Below are 16,816 nucleotides of genomic sequence, written 5' to 3' on the forward strand. Positions count from 1 at the left end.
AAAGTGGGAGAGGGTGTAAGGGCTGCAGAAAAAAAAAGGGGAGTTATAGGAGAATTGGGAAATGGGGATAGGTGGTAGGTGAGGGGAGAGAGGGTGGAGGCCTCCAGTAGAAGAATGTAGGCAAGGGCAAGTGGCAAGTTGGTCCATTGATAATGAGCATCAAAGAGAACTAGGGAAGAATAATAGCAGGGCCACCTGTCAGGCTCCCTTTTTGTCTGTGTGTGCTCAGATCTGAGGGGCTTCGGCTCTTCTAAAGAGAGGGATGGGGTGTATACCCTTGCAGGCCCTGAATGGGTTTATGTAGGCCTGAGGGCCAAGTTATGTTGTCTGGCTGCACCTGGACAGAGAGCCAGGCTTAATGATCATGAAGCCCTGCGGGTGAAAAGAGACTGGTTAGAGAGAGGGGGTCTGTAGTAGAAAGGAGCTGCATGGTCTGCAGCCCCTTTCTGAGAACAGAGGGGATAAGAAGGAAACCCTCAGGGGAGAATAAGCCCTGGCATCCTATGTCTAAAAGCTGGTTCAATCCAGAGAATTGTGGGGGAAAAAGCAGGAGAAAGGCTGGAGAGGAAGCCCAGGGAAGCAGGGAGGAACTGTGAAAAACTTCAAACATTGGCTGGACCTCATGGTAGAGGAGGTCCAGAAGGTCCAGAGGTACTGGGATTTCTCTACCAGACAATGAAAGTAGCATGACACCAGAGTAAGGGGTCAGGGGCCAGCTGGGCTCATTTGCTGAACTTTGTTATGCTGAAAGGGGCGAATGTTGTTATTGTGACCTGGCCGGAGAGCTGAGTTGTGGAAGAGAAACTACCTCAGGGATGGAGTGACTGTCTGCAGGGGATGCCAGAATGACAGATGCTATGTGACGCCCAGCCACAAGAAGGCACTCCTCTTTGCAGAGCTCAGAGCCCTGGACGCCCTAGTCCACTGGCACAGACCAGGCAAGAAGTGCTGAGCAGCACCTGGTGACTGAGGTGTTAACTGTGTACCTAGCCAGGAACTGGGTGGTCAGTCAATAACAATGTAGATAGGAATTTCAAAGAGAAGGGTTTTCTTTCTCTGTTCTTTGAGATTCAGAGCAGTTTCTTTGAAGTATTGAGGGAGCTGGGAGACACTTCTCTCTCCAAGAATGGACTTCTTCCAAGCTGTAAGTAGGAAAAAGTTTAGCTAATCTGTCAGGATTTGTTGTTTTCCTTGTTTGGGGATGTGGAAATAATGCCTGAGCGTAAGTGGTTTTTGTTCTTTTATAACTAAGTCTTCAGCCCACAGACTTTCCCTGAGTACCTATATCAAATGGTGGCTCTTTCCATCTAGACAATTTACTATGCTTGCAACTGTAGCTTTGTTTTGATAATAAACTATTGTTTCTTTTTGAAATTAACCGGGATTGGTTGATTGGTGTGTCCTTAGTTACAAGGGCAGACTCCATTGTTGTCTTTGGATTCTCTCTGTTTTTTTTCCAACTCCAAGTAAAACAGACATTGTGGCAGGGGAAGTTTTACCTTAGGGAGGAGATTTTCCAAGTGATCTCTTCCCTTTTTTTTTCTTGGAATTACTTGGGTTGTGGCAGCGGATTCCCCAAAATCTGGGTATTAGGACTTTGGGAGGAAGTTTTGTGCCAGAGTCTGTAGAGGCAAGGTTTTGGAGTGCTCTTGAGGGCCCCCAACTTCTGTATTCATCATGCTGGAGTGGGGAACAGCCTTGACAGCTGTGTAGACATGACCTAAAGCACTGTGGAAGCAGATGAGAACATTCAGTGAGAAGAGTGGTGCAGACATATGTCTCAGGTCTATTGTTTCAGGCTGTATTCATTTCCTGGGGCTGTTCTCGTTCATCTCACTGTGATGTTCTCAGCTGAAAGGGCTACCTCTCTCCTTCCTGTTTGAAGTGCCATGCTTCACAGACTTGGTCTGCCTGACACCTTTAGGTTGATGTAACCTGCCTTGCGTCGATTTAGCTGTGGACGTGTCTTCACTTAAATTTGGCTCCTGCCAACTTAAGTGCCTTTCAACACTGACTTAATAATATCACTTCCCTTTATAGTGAGATGTCGTGGTCAATGTAATTAGGTCAACACAATGCCTGTGTAGACATTGTGTTACTTACACAGAGAGATACTGGCTTTTAGAAACTGTCCCACACTGACAATACAATCAAAACAACCCTAACGAGGATGTGCACCACTGGCACAAGGAGCCAAGTGTGCATACCCACAAGCTGTTTAATACATTCACCAGCTGTAAGTAAGTTAAGTCAATATAATTTTGGAGCGTAACATGGCCACAGTACTCTAAAATCCATTTGCTTACATGGCTTGTTTCTTGACATTTGCTATGCTTTGTGGGAGTGCAGAGTAGCTTCAGTGATCCACAGTTGAGGCCATTTGAGATAGACATAAGCCCTGGGAAAAGCCATTTTTCAAAATGTTCCTAGATATATTTGTACATGTGTATGTGTGCGCACTGAGCTAGAAATCAAACTATTTCCGTGATGTGGGTCAGAGTGGTCTCAGTCAGTTAATTTGTCCCCAAGGTACAGCATGACACTCACTAAGTCTCTGGGGAACCCAACTTGTGAATAGCCTTATAGAACATGTTCCATTCTTTGTTAGTGTATATGGGCAGTCTGGAAGGATTGCAGTACACATTCACCGTACCAATAAAAGAGAACACCATGAAAGGGTTTCTGTACAGCCACTTGAAACTTGTTACATGGAATCCTATGAGTGACAGTGAGACAAACCACTTGTACAGTTCAGCAACTGTGGGATTGGTAGATTAAAGGTATGTATGTTAATAGGTCATATTGAGGCATTGCTGAAAGTGGCTAGAGTTAATGCTGTATGAGCAACCTTAAATGTCAATATCCTGGTTTTCACAAGTTTAAATTTTGATCAGTCCATCTCTTTTGGGTTACTTTGTTTTCAGAACAGATCTGATTTTTTTCAATAAGCAGATGTTAATTGTCTGACTTGACCAGTATATGAAGTGTCAGAACCACATGGCAGGCCCAGAAGAAAGATGATAAAAGAGGAAGAAATCTCTCCATCTGTGTTGTTCTCTTCTGAGTTAGCACAGGCCTATGCTGATCACTTATGTCATTGTTTGGAGTAGCTTGTTCCAAATACACATTTTGACTGATCCCTGTATATAAATGTCTATTTGTCTGTCTCTCTTATGCACACATACACACAACAGTGCAGCCAGGGTGATGTGATTATCGTTTATCACTGCTCATAATTGCCCCACTGATGCCAAGTTTCTCCTCTCTGTTATCTTTTATCTTAGATTTAGTCTCTGCCCCCAAAGAACTTACAATCTGTCTTTTGACATGTGCATTTGCACATAGACTGTCACATTCCCAACTAAAGAGTTTCAGTCACTCTAATTCAAATAACACTAGTGGTCTCACCTTATATTAAGGTTCCATTGTTCCATTTATAAAAAGTTAAAAAACGACTAACAGAAACACAAATATGTTACTGTCACATTACCGAATTTGAGGGAAACAGCCAGATCACTGCTGCACCCATAGGAGGGGGTGTTGACACCAAAAAAATGGTATAAAAGGGGCACATGTGAGGTGTTGAATAGAAGCTTACTGTCTTCTAATCCTATGTACGCTAGTCATGTGATTGTATAATGCCTGTGTGTGAAATTATAAGCAAGTACCTTGTGTGGATACTGAATATTTCTCTGCATGTGGTTGACCATTGGGCAGAGCCCGGCCTATGGATATGCTAATTAGTGAGGCCCTGTGGGACAATGGCACTCAATGGGCCAAGGACACACCTAAAGAATGAGGACTGACACTTAAGGGCTGCCAGCAAGGACACAGGGATAGGCCGCTGGCCAGGTGACCTGCTGCAGCCAAGAAGAGACCAGGAAGGATGTATAAAGAGACCATGTGGGGGACTCCATCTTGGGACTCAGCTCAGCACTTCATCCCAGAGGCAGCAGTGCAGGGATCAAAGGGCTGGAAAGAACTGTGGACCCATCCTGACGTAGGATGCGAAACAAGGACTTTTAAGCCAGCAGCTGTAACATCTCTGCTAAAGCCTGCATCGAGAACTGGGAGATTTGATGCATGTAATGTATGATACTTTAGCAACCTTACTCTCATGGTTTTATTTCTTGTAGCAATAAACCTTTAGATGTTAGATGGTAAAAGATTGGCTCAGCGTGATTTGTGGGTAAGGTCCAGAGGGTAAATTGACCGGGGATCTGTGGCTGGTTTCTTGGAACCGGACAAAACTTGTTCAGGGTAGGTGAGATTGAGTTCTAAGACCCCTCACCTGTGTATGAGGCCTGGGGCCATCTGGGGCACAGATATTTCTGTTTTGCTCGTGAGGCTTCGGGCAGGCAGCTGAAGCACTCTGTGGGACTGGTTTGTGGCCTATTTGGGAAGGTCTCCAGTCTGGGGGCTGTAAGGAGCCCTGAATTTGAGCAATTCGCCCTGAGCAGATGCCCTCAGCTGTGCCCAGACCCGGCCCGGTCCATCACAGTTACAGATATGAGCATTGTGTGGTATGCATGGTTATACATGCATCAGTAGATGATATTACAGATTATTCTAAGGGAATCCTTGGCCATTTGGACTTACTAATATTTAATGAGTATTAATTAACCATTTATTAAAACAAATATCGATGATCTATTAATCATTTATAAATTATTAATAAATATATCCTTTAAAGTGTGGGAAGAAGAAGAAGAAGCAGACATCCAAACCTGCAAGGGGAAAGATGGTCTTTTAACTAAAGAATAGGGATATGATTCAGAAGTTCCTGCCAGGGTGAACCCGAGCCATTGTATAACCTCAGTGTCCTTATCTGTGACACAGGGAAAAATACCAACCTAGCCTACGCAAATGTTGTGAGGAAGGGTTAATCAATAGTTAGAAAGTGATTTGAAACCCTTCAACTGTATCATTGTGTCTTTTAATAAATACATATAAATAATATAACAATAGAATACGATGATACTTGAGTAGACAAGCAGCTAAACAAAACAGGCTATAGAGGGAAATGGGAATAGGAGTCCTACCAGTAGTTTACATCTTCTCCCCTGCTAAACATAAGTCTCACACTGTCTCATTTCTGACCAACACTGCTTCACATGCTTGACTGAATGACTTGGCAGGACAGCAGCAGGGCAGCGTCAATGGAGCACCTCTCATTGTCTTGGTCTGGTAGAAATCAGTTGTAAGTGGCATAGTGTCAGGGGAAGACAGAAGCCAAAGAGAACAGAGTTCTCCTTGTCTGTAGAAACACAGCGTTCTCTCAATCAGCATAGGAGCACGACTTCAATATCACATGAATTGACACACGAACGTATAAGAGGGACGTGGATGCCACTGCAAGGAACATGTTCTGAAAGCTGCTGTCAGATTGATAAGATCAGCATTCACACCTGTAGAGCTCTCTGATCTTAGCCGATTGGTCATCAATAAATACGTCTTAAATTGCCAAAGAAGAGAGTTATGCTTCCTTCCTGGGCCCACCTCATAAGAAGAGCACTTTAAAATGTCCGTTGGTTTGTTAAACCATCCATTATTTACCAGCAGTAAATTAGGAATTTTAAACGGGGCTAAAGTTATTACTCTTAGTTCCAGTCACCCTTAACATATGTATCTTGAGAAAATGATATTTATAAAATCAGTTTTAATAATGTTGCTGCAGGAGTAAGGACAGGGCGTAACAGCAGAAATGAATTAAAAATGCTCATGCATTATTAATAGTGAATGTATAATGCCTATCAAGGAAGGCACTGCAATAGTTTAATAAGACACTATCCTATGGATATTGATGTGTCAATAACTCTCAAGTGATTGGTATATTCATTCATACCTCATTAAAGATTTATTGATGTTTAATTCTTGGCAAACTCAAATATGAGGCACATCTCTGGTGAAAGAGGCAAACCTTTTAATAATATCTCCCTGTTTGTTTATTTTTAATATAATTTATCTGTAATACTTTAGTAGCAAAGTGTTTGTCACTCAGACTGAAATGTTGTTCACAGTTTATTAAAGATTTATTGCTATTTCACCCCAGAGGAACATTTACATGACATGCATCATAAAATACTAAAAAGAGTAAAGAAGAGCTAAGGAGAAAACAATTCATTAATATGCTATTGTGTGATTTTTAAGAAAGGCACTAACTTTGGAACAGCATTTACTCATTCAAAATGGGATAAATGGTTTTTTTCATATTTTATTCAGTTTTTTGGGGGAATTTAATTCCTGAGCTTAAGTTCATGCCTAGCGCTACTGATGCAAGACACACTATGCTTATTTATTTTGGATGCCAAGTGTCAAGACAGCATAGCTCTTAATGCCATGCAACGAAATGCGATGTGTTCCCAGTGATCTAGCGCGTCAGGAGAGATGACATTTAAAGGAAAATTGATGGTAAACACGAGAAGAAAGGGCAAATGCAGTGGTGTGGAGCCCCAAGTTAACTTCATGCCTAACATGAAATTTCATAAAAGTGGAACTGCAACTGAAAGACAATGGAGTTGTATTTATCTCTGGCCTAAATCTGCTAAATAGCATCACTTTGGCCCATTATTTTGCAAGTTAAAATAATGAAACCCAAATCTCTCCCTGGGCTATGAAAGAAAACATCTGGGGATTCTAAGAAACTAGTTTTCTGTGTTCAGAAATGTACCTTTTAGTAGTTAAGCACAGTCATGCATCTTACATTTTATAAATATAGAGTTTGTTGCATTCTGATTTGTTTGTATTTTACAAGCACTTTGCATTCACTGCATGCTGGGTGAATGTCTACAAACAGGTGTAGGGCAGTGAAGAATCAAGGTTTTAGTTTTTCATTGCACATTTCATTAAATATGCTAGATAAAGTTCTTTGCCTCCTCTCAGTTACAGCCTCATTTGAATCTAGTACAGACAGATATGCAGTACATCTGTATGTGTAAGATCCAAAGAAAGAATTAATATGTCCCTAGGTACCTCTGTGACTGTGAGAAAACTTAAATGCCCTTCAATGACAACCAAACATGTTTGCCCTTCAATTTCTTTTTTGTAACCTGTTTTAGCTGTGAAGCTTTGTAGGTTTATGCAGATTTAGCACTTCTTCTCAGCTATCATGTATTAATTTGCAAAACACTTAGCAGTTCAGTTCTGTAGCAGATCAGTGTGTATGGTGAAGTCTTAAACCTTGCAAAAAATTCTAAGCCTCAAAATTAAGACAGAAAAAGCAGGTTTACACAGTTTAGCAGTCTATAAAATACAAGTAGGCAGTGTAAATCATTAACAGAACACCAAAACTTTCTCAGAACATGATGTAACTAGACTAAGAAAGTACAGGCAGTCCCCGGGTTACATGGATCCGACTTACATCAGATCCCTACTTACAAACGGGGTGAGGCAACCCCGCACTAGCTGCTTCCCCCCAGCAGACCAGGGAGATGTGGAGCAGCTTTTCTCAGCAGACACCTCAGCTTGAGAATAAAGGACTGAGGGAAGTGAGGTGTGGGAGAATAAAACTGAGCTCTGGAGAAATGTTTGGCTAGAGTTTCCCCTACAATATGTACAGGTTCTGACTTACATACAAATTCAACTTAAGAACAAACCTACAGTCCCTATCTTGTACGTAACCTGGGGACTGCCTGTACTAGCAAATCTTTCAGAGCAGCCTCAATTAATCTTAATTTTACTGTAACATTAATCAGAATTTACACATAAAAGATTATATATGTGAGCTATTTATATGATAATGAAATTGTATAAAATCTATGGTACACACAAAACAAACATTTATGGTTTCTTCCTTTTGTCCTGTATTTCTTTAATTCTGTTTGGGATTATGCGATTTATTTTCATCTGCCATATTTATGAATACAGAAATGCTATCTAGGTAACTTTTCATCCACATTAAAGAATCTGAGATACTGATTTTTACAAAAACAAGGAGTAGTTCTGTGGCACCTTAGGGTATGTCTACATTACGTGGTAAGGTTGAATTAAAGTACACAATTTCAAAGTTATTAATTGCATAGCTGAAATTGAAGTACATTAACGCAACATTTGGCACTGTCCATTCTACAGGAAGTTGAAGGGAGAACACACTCCCTTCGACTTCAATATTCCTTGTGGAAGCAGGACTATGAGCATCGAACAGAGTGTCCCCTCAGCTCAAATAGTGTGTCTTTACTAGATCCACTAATTCAAACCCTGTAAGAGTGACAGCAGCAGCTTTGATCTTCTCTATAGTGTGAAAGTGGCTTGTGCGAACTAGAGCAATCATGAAGACTTTCAGTGTTGCCAACTCGAACCATTTTGTCACTGGTGTTTTCTTAAGGGCCAGTTCATGGAGTCATGTGATCACATGAGACTCTGAACTTTCATTTAAAATAACAAAAGAAAGTTTTTAGTCCTCATGGGTGCAGAAAAAGCTTTTAAATATCATAACATCTTTATCTAGAAACAAAATAAAAACCCAATCTATTTATTTTTAAATGCTCACATTTTAGGGGGCGGGATCTGACTCAAAATAAATTTTGAATTCCTTGAATTGGCAACTCATCATACATTCCCTTGCAGATGTGGTATACAGGAACTTCACACAACAAGACCATCAAACAGTTAAATACTTGGCACATAGACCATGGGAAATACAATCTGTTTACTTTTGATATTATATGGAGGATCACAGTCCCAGAACTTGTTTGCATGTGCACAATGTGTGAAAGCCAATAAGGAATTGTGCAGATGGGAGAGAAGAGAAAGGAGCAAAGCAGCGGAGTGGATTACTAGCTGGTAGAGCAAGAACCCTTGACATCCAAGTACCAGTATTGAGAAAGGAATTGTTTTCAGGCTAATTAGAGAGTATACACTAGCATGCACTCTAGGGAACTTTACAACAACTGAAATTTCTGAGTAAGAGCTTTTGCATAGGGGCATTTTTATTCTGCAGATTTATTCCGCATTTGCTTTTGGAGCTGCTTATGTCTATTTTCACAGACGCTAGTTCCCTTGTGCTACTTCCCTAATTCCCCAAGCGGCCCTAACAGTACCAGCAGCTCAGGGATTACAATACCCTTGCAAGCTGCTGTTTGAGAATTGATGGAATAACCAGTGAGATAACTGCAGTACTCATCACATATATGCAATCCTTAATCAACCATAGTGACTATAATTAAGGTTGAAAGCAAGCTGCATTATTAACTCTGGGTGAAATCCTGGACCCAGCAGAGGCAATGACAAAACTTTCATTGATTCAAATTGATTCAAATTAGAAATGAGGCACACATGTTTATCCGTGAGGGATATTAACTATTGGAACAAACTGCCAAGGGGTGGATTCTCCATCTTTTAAAGTCTTGAAATCAAGGCTGCCTTGCAGGAATATGTTTTGGTCAAACACAAGCCACTGGGCTCAATACAAGGAATAAATGCAAGAAATTATATTTCCTGTGCTACAAAGAAGATCTTTAAAAACCTGTGAATCAATAACTTCAGTGTGCCAACTCTTCACCCTTTATTTAGCTCTTCTGAAATTTTGCATCTGAGAAGTGGTTTAGCTTGACAATTGCAACATTTCCTCTGGAGGAAGAGAATTTTTCTGTATAATATGCAAATTAAAACTAATTGTTTTAGTTGCAAATCATGCAACTATTACTCTGATTTGAAGTTTCATTAACAATGCTACATACCAAATTGTTATATTTTTTCTAATAGTTTGATTTTTTTTTGTGTGGCTGGTTGTAGTTTAGTTAGTAGAAGGAAACTCCTGTTCTCTGTGGCAGTCAGTAATAGAGGTTTTCTTTCATCTCATGTAATAAATACTAGTGTTTTGGGACCCAAAATGGTGAAGGTTTGCAGATGTGAGGGTTAGCTGCTAATTGTTATTAGCAATAGATCTACTGGAGGATGGTATCTAAGCCCTGGTCTACACTAGGGAGTTATTTTGGAATAACCAGCCCGTTATTTCAAAATAACAAGCAGAGTATCTACACTACCCAGCTTGTTATTTTGAAATAATGGGCTGGTTATTTCAAAATCTGTAGTCCTGCTTTCCTTGGGGAATGACGCTTATTTCGAAATTGTTATTTTAAAATAGCATTAGTGAGGATGATCTGGTGCTGCTAATTCAAAATAATTGGCCTCCAGGGTCCTCTCACAGCTGCACTTGTGCCTGCTCTGGCCACAGCTGCCAGCTCCACTGCTCCCCTTCTTCTGCGGAGCTTTTAAAGAAGAAGGCTGCAGGAAAAGGGCTTGTGACATGAGGTCAACCTTGACAGACTAGTGCCACACTGCACCATGTAAGGAGCAATGTCAGGCCCCAGCACTCCCTATGAGCTCCCCACAGCTGCCAGAACTCCCTCAACACCCTCGGTTGCAAGTGGCCAAGGATGTAAAGGTATGTCTACACTTGCATCCTAGTATGTACTAGGGAGGCAAATGAAGCATACCGAAATTGCTAATGAAGCACGGGATTTAAATATCCTGTGCTTGATTAGCATATTAGCGTCCGGTCACCATTTTAAAATGCCAGTCGCCCGATTTAACTTGCCATGTGTAGATGTGGTAGTCAGATCCAAAACCCCTCCCTCGAATTAACTGTTACTCCTTGTGCAATGAGGAGTAACAGTTAATTCGAGGGAAGAGTTTTGGATTGGACTACCGTGTCTACATGCAGCAAGTTAAATCGGGCGATCGGCATTTTAAAATGGCGACTGGACGTTATGCTAATCAAGCACGGAATATTAGCAACTTCGGTATGCTTCATTTGCCTCCCTAGTCCATACTACGATGCAAGTGTAGACATACCTTTACATCCTTGGCCACTTGCAACCGAGGGTGTTGAGGGAGTTCTGGCAGCCGTGGGGATCTCATAGGGAGTGCTGGGGCCTGACATTGCTCCTTAAATGGTGCAGTGTGGCACTGGTCTGTCAAGGCTGACCTCATGTCAGTTGGCTCTCAGCTAAGGCTGTAGAGCAGACTCAGTATCTCTCTCTGGGTTTGTCTAAACTACTTCCCTTTGTCCCCAAAAATGAGGAGTACAGGATCTTTTGAAATGGGGATTTCTATTAAAAAAAAAGCGGCGGCTGCCATTATACAAATGAAGTGTGAGATATTTAAATCCCGGCCTCATTTGCACTTTTGATGTGTCTAATTTACATCCCTCTGCCGACAAAGGGGTGTAGTTTAGATGTAGCCTCTCCCTAACTGGTCTAAGTAACACTACCTGGGACAGCGAACCATACCCTGTAAGTGTGTAGGTTACATATGCAATTCCTGAGTAAACACTGAATAGACACTCCATGGTTAGGTTTGAAACTAGGTTTTACTTTTATTAATATTGTTTATTAATTATTTTAACATCTATTTAGCCTGCTAGATGCTGTACAGTAAATACATAGAAGGCAGATATTTAACCTAAAATGCTTGCATTTTTAATTTTATAAATTCAGTGTTCTTTCTCATTATAATTATGAATAGCCAAACCTCTTTATTGCGATTACTTTCTGGGTGCATCAAAATATTTTCCTGCACATCTATATAGCTATATAATATATATACACACACCCATATAAAGCATATAAAGTGCATAGTGACCTTTCATGCATAAGTAAAGTTAATCCCAGGTGTGAGAGTTTGCAGAATTGGGGCCTTAGTTTATATACATGTTTTAAGCAAATGCAGCCTTTAATAGGTTCTTGTGATACTAATATACCTTAGCTATAAGTTTTACAGTGTTCTGAGTTTTGGTGAAAAACACTAATTTCATTTTTAGCACAAAAAAAAGGAAGGATGCTCTGTGTATTTATGAATAAGCAATCAATTATTAAGATGAAAACACTGCTTAACTGTTCACATGCTTCCCTCTTCGGGTAAAACAATAAAACTAAATGTTGCAAGATAGCAAAAGTCAGAGTTTGTTGAAGGTCAGTAAATGTGCTGTTGGCATTGATATTGATAGACATATCTGGGCAAAGGGCATACTGCCACCAAAAAACACCTGTAAAATCATACTCTGTGCAGTGGGGAATATGTATAATCATAACATGTATACTCAGTAATATTAATGAGTATCCAAGTAGTGGCTTAAGTGTTTAAAGTATTAACATAACACCGTATAAAACCTTCTTATTCAAGGAACACAGAGAACTCTACAAAAATGGGTATTTATCTCTATTTTACTGATGGGGAAAGTGAGGCAAAAGAGAGTAAATAGTTATTTTCCTGTGATTTAACAAATGTATTTTCAGTATTTTTGAGGGGTTTCATTCTAGATTCCATTTGTGTTCATTCAAAGTTGTAGTCCTGTGGCTGCTTAGCCCTGGTTTACACTAGAGCTTGATTTCAAAATAACCGCCCTTAGGTCAAATTTGTAAGTGGAGCATCCACACTGCCAAGCTCGTTATTTTGAAATAATGGGCTGCTTATTTCAAAATCTGTACTTCTGCTTTTCTCAGGGTACATCTACACTACAGAGGAAGCTCAAAGCTGCTGCTGTCGATCTTCCACGGTTTGAATTACCGTTCTAGTTAAGTTAGCTAATTCAAAGTGAGTGGGGCACTCCGGTCAATGCTGGTAACCCTGCTTTCATGAGGAGTAAGGGAAGTCGAAGGACACTCTCACACACACAACTGTCAAATTAATGTTAAGGTTGCAAAGTCAAACACTCAAAAATCAAGAAATGCCAGAATTGAAGTTGCTTGTCTTGTGCAGCCTTAATTTGGTCTCCTTGCTCATGTGCATTGCTCTAGTCTTAGATTACCGATACTATTTTTTTTACAAAGGACTCATAGCACATTCAGTGCACAGGATGGATGGTGTTCAGTGAGTGAGCAGCTATTCAATATTTCGTTTTATCCTTGTTTTTCAGTTAGTGGCCCCAGGTCTTATTTACTGCATACCATTTAAACTCTGCTCTGAATACAGAATTATTATTTTCTCATAGATTGTTTTATGGTACTTTTTCAATGCTTCATAAATATTAATTTATTTTCACACCATGAGGAGAGGGGCTGGTATTGTCCTCCTTGTACAAAATTTCTGGAACAAAAAATGATCCACAAAGCTTGAGTATAGAACAGCTCCTTAAAATGTGATCCAAAAAAGCCAGCATGCTAGGCAGAGAGCACCCGAATCTAGCGGATGGGAGATGTTGACAAAAGAGATGCATCCTGGAGATACTCATCTAACCTTAGACCCCAAGGAGGCACTCATCTCTGCCAGCAAACCACAGATGGGAACCCTCCCTTGGAATCAAGCAATGTAAGTGAGTAAGCTATTTCTTCTGAGAATGAGTTAGGCAGACACAAAACTCCACACATACCTGCTGGACAAGAAAGTTCCCCCCCCCCCCTTTAACTTTAGGCCACTGGTGGGAGCACACATTTGGGATGTGGTAGACCCATGGTTAATTTTCCCTGCTCCTGGTGGGAAGAAATGATTGGACCAGAGTTATCCCACATCTTAGGTGCATGGTCTAGCCACCAAGCTAAGGGATGTCCTGATAGAAGTCTCCCTCTAGAGCTCCTTCCTCTTGGGTAAATACAGAATCATTGGAGCACAGGAATTGGCCCATATATCTCCCGCCTCCTAGGTGGGTGCCCTAACCTACAGGCTTAAGAAACACTTCCACCCACCTTCTCTCTGACCCTCTAATTAAGTATTTATTCAAAGTGGAACAGCTTCAACTCAGATGCCTCTTCAAATCCGTCCTTCCTGTCAGGAAAAGCTGGGACTTGAATGCAAGTGGCTACTTCCCAAAGCAAGCGCTCTAAATAATGGGCTAAGGTGGTGAACGTCACAGTCTTTGCTTTGTCTAGCCAGATTTGGAATGGGGCCTGATTTGACAGACAGCTTGTGAGTGCACCTCTGCCTAGCTCCTGCAGAGGTCGGTAACAAGTAGCCTGTGGGCTGGACACATTTCATCAGGATTAGTCCCTGGCACTTTATTTACCTGAGCATCCATAGATTAGAGAGCCCTGCAGCTTCCAGTGGCCAGGGTTTGCCTTTCCTGGCCAATTGGAGCTTCCGAAAATGACACAGTCTGGGCCACTGTTCCCCACAGCTCCCATTGCTCAGAAATGGCAAACTGCAGCCAATGGCAGCTGTGAGTGGCTGTGCCTGAAGAGGCTTAGGTAAAAAAGCTCCTGGCAACCCTCCAGGGGCTAATCCTGATGAACCTCATCCAGCCCCACACACTTAGGATTAGGCAAGAAATACAGGATACCAAGGGGGTGAGGCAGCCGTGTGTCTACTCAGAGGCAAAACGTTAGGCAACAATGGAACTTTTACAGTGAAAATGTAGGTCCCAAGTGATTTTAAGTACTAATGGCTGAGGAAGGTGTCAGATTGTGTTTTGTGGGCCATAGAAGTTATTAAAACTGTGGCTTGGGTACATTAGTCAGTTGTTTAGGTAACTTTGTTGTTCTTGGGCATAGAGATGAAGGGCATAACAAATATTCACTTATTTCAGGTGCCCAATTTGTGGGTTGAATCTGATTTTTTCTGAGCACTTCGTATTATATAGTACTTTATATGTTCAAAACGTAGCTTCCATTGGGTTTAGCTGCTGCTATGCATGCTCAGGATGTCTCCAAATCAGGCCCAACCAGCTCCCCTGATAACACAGGGAACGTGAGATAGTTCATAATATAGTCCTTTGTGAATGTGCAATGCCTTGAGTTGGTCCTTTTGGGAAGAAAAATACTATAAAAACATACTAACAAAAACAAGCAACAGCATTTAAAAGCTTTTTGAACAATAATTTCCTCCCTGATTCCCTCATCCCTGATGCACTCACAGATTCTTTTTATATCAAAAGGCAAAATATTCCATTATGAGCCATTAGTATTATTTTATAAATACACCCTAATAGCAGTTGGCATTCTAAGTTCATTTGCTAGACATCAGTATCCTACTGAAAGCACAGCAGCCAGCCAGAGACATAGGAGCACTATAAGAATAGCCAGCGGGTCTTGTCCTCTCTTCGTGCCTCTCAGTATTCCCATTTTGCATTTTATCTACGATCCAGGTCCCATCCCAGCAGCACCTACTGGATCCTTATCTTGCCAAGGAGGCGTGCAATTGTTTCACTTCTGCAGCAGCTTGCTCACTAATATCCCTTCCAGATGATATGTGCTCTCAGTTAAAGGGGGAGGAGTGTGCCTCAATAGTTTGCAGGATCGGCTTGCACTTTGAATGGGCCTTACCCATTCTCTAAGTACCAAAACCTTTGGTCTCTCTGTACTGTGAGTTTGAGGCAATGTACCATGTGGGGTGGCTGCTGAATGTGGAGCAGGCTGGGCAGTCCCAGCAAGAACATCTGCCTTCTGTTGTTACAAGAAGAAGCTGACTTTGTTTGCCCCTGGCCAGTATTGCTATGGCAGTGACTTGTGTGTGGGTGACATTTTCTCTACAACAGAGTTAGTCCTGGTGTTTTATTCTCCCCTTCAGGCCCACCAGTGGGGGGAAGAAGCAAAAGGGGCAACTATCCTGGAACCCATTGATTTAAAAGATCCTGGGATTCCCAGCTGCTGCTGCTACTGCGACACTGTGCGCTGGCTCGGGGCCACGGTGTGGTGTGGCACAATGTGGTCCGGGTGGCACTGAACATTGGCTGACCCCAGCTCCTGCTCCTTGTACGCTAGGCCCTCCCCTCTTCAGGAGCATGGAATTGCTCCCTCAACTTGCCCAGGGCCCTGGCGAGTCTGTTGGCTCCACTGATCCTCTTACTCAAAATGGCTGAAGGATTTTCCTCAGTTTTCTTTTCTAAGACACATAAATTATCTTAAGAGCTGGCATGGCAATTCCCAGCCATAAAAATGAATAGGACAGAGATAGGGATGTGTGAGGAAAGTGTGGCTTCTCCCTATAGCTACAGGAAAAAGGTCTCGCTCAGCAAGAGAGTTGCCAAACCAAGGAGCCTACTGATTTTTCTCCCTTTATTTGCAGGTCATGGCCTGTTCCTCTATAGCATGAGAAACTTCAGTTCCGCAGCAGCCCAGTTCAAAGAAAACAATAGGTTGTGGCTTTCTGCAGCCAGTCCCTTCCAAATAAACCATTAAATGGTTAATAAATCAGTCTGTCCTTTCTGAATAATTTGTCTTTTGGCCGCACTGTTTAGAACACTCTTTACCGTAAGAACGTCTAGACTGAGTCTCAGGAAGAACTTATTTCTCTCTCCACAGAGGAATGTGTACTGAAAGCCAAGCTTCATTTTTTTTACCTGCAGAGATGTAATTCAACCTCGCTGGCTGACTTTCTGCTCTTCTCTGCTCTTCTCCACTCTCCAGGTGCATGGTTTATACAACTAATAAGAAAGAGGTTAGCACAGAGGTTGTTTTATCTTTACTAAAACAGGTGTAACCAGCCTCTGCTACAATGTATCATAAATGACAATAATGTCAAAAAAAGAGACAAAGGAGGGCGAGGCAATGGACCAACATTTCATACAATAAAGTAAAAAAAAGTTTAATATGGACTTCTGTTTTCAACAGTCCTTTCTATTATTCCTGTCAATAATCACAAAGGGCAGGTTTACACAGCAGAGTTAAAGCTGGAATAAGCTATGCAACTTGAGCTATGTCAATTGCATAACTTAAGTCGAAATAGCTTTTTTCGGCTTTTGGCACTGTCTATACAGCAGGAAGTCCAAGAAAGAGAACTATTCCTCCAACTTCGTTTACTCCTCATAAATGAGGGTGACAGGAGTCAGAGTAGGAAGTCCTCCAGCTTGACATTATTTCAAAATAAATGCTGGCAGTGTAGACACACACTATGTTATTTCAGAATAACATCAGTTATTCAAAAAAAACACTGCTATGTAGACATA

Source organism: Pelodiscus sinensis, chromosome 1 (assembly GCF_052426305.1).
Source record: "Pelodiscus sinensis isolate ZL-2025 chromosome 1, ASM5242630v1, whole genome shotgun sequence".
NCBI lineage: Eukaryota > Metazoa > Chordata > Testudines > Trionychidae > Pelodiscus > Pelodiscus sinensis.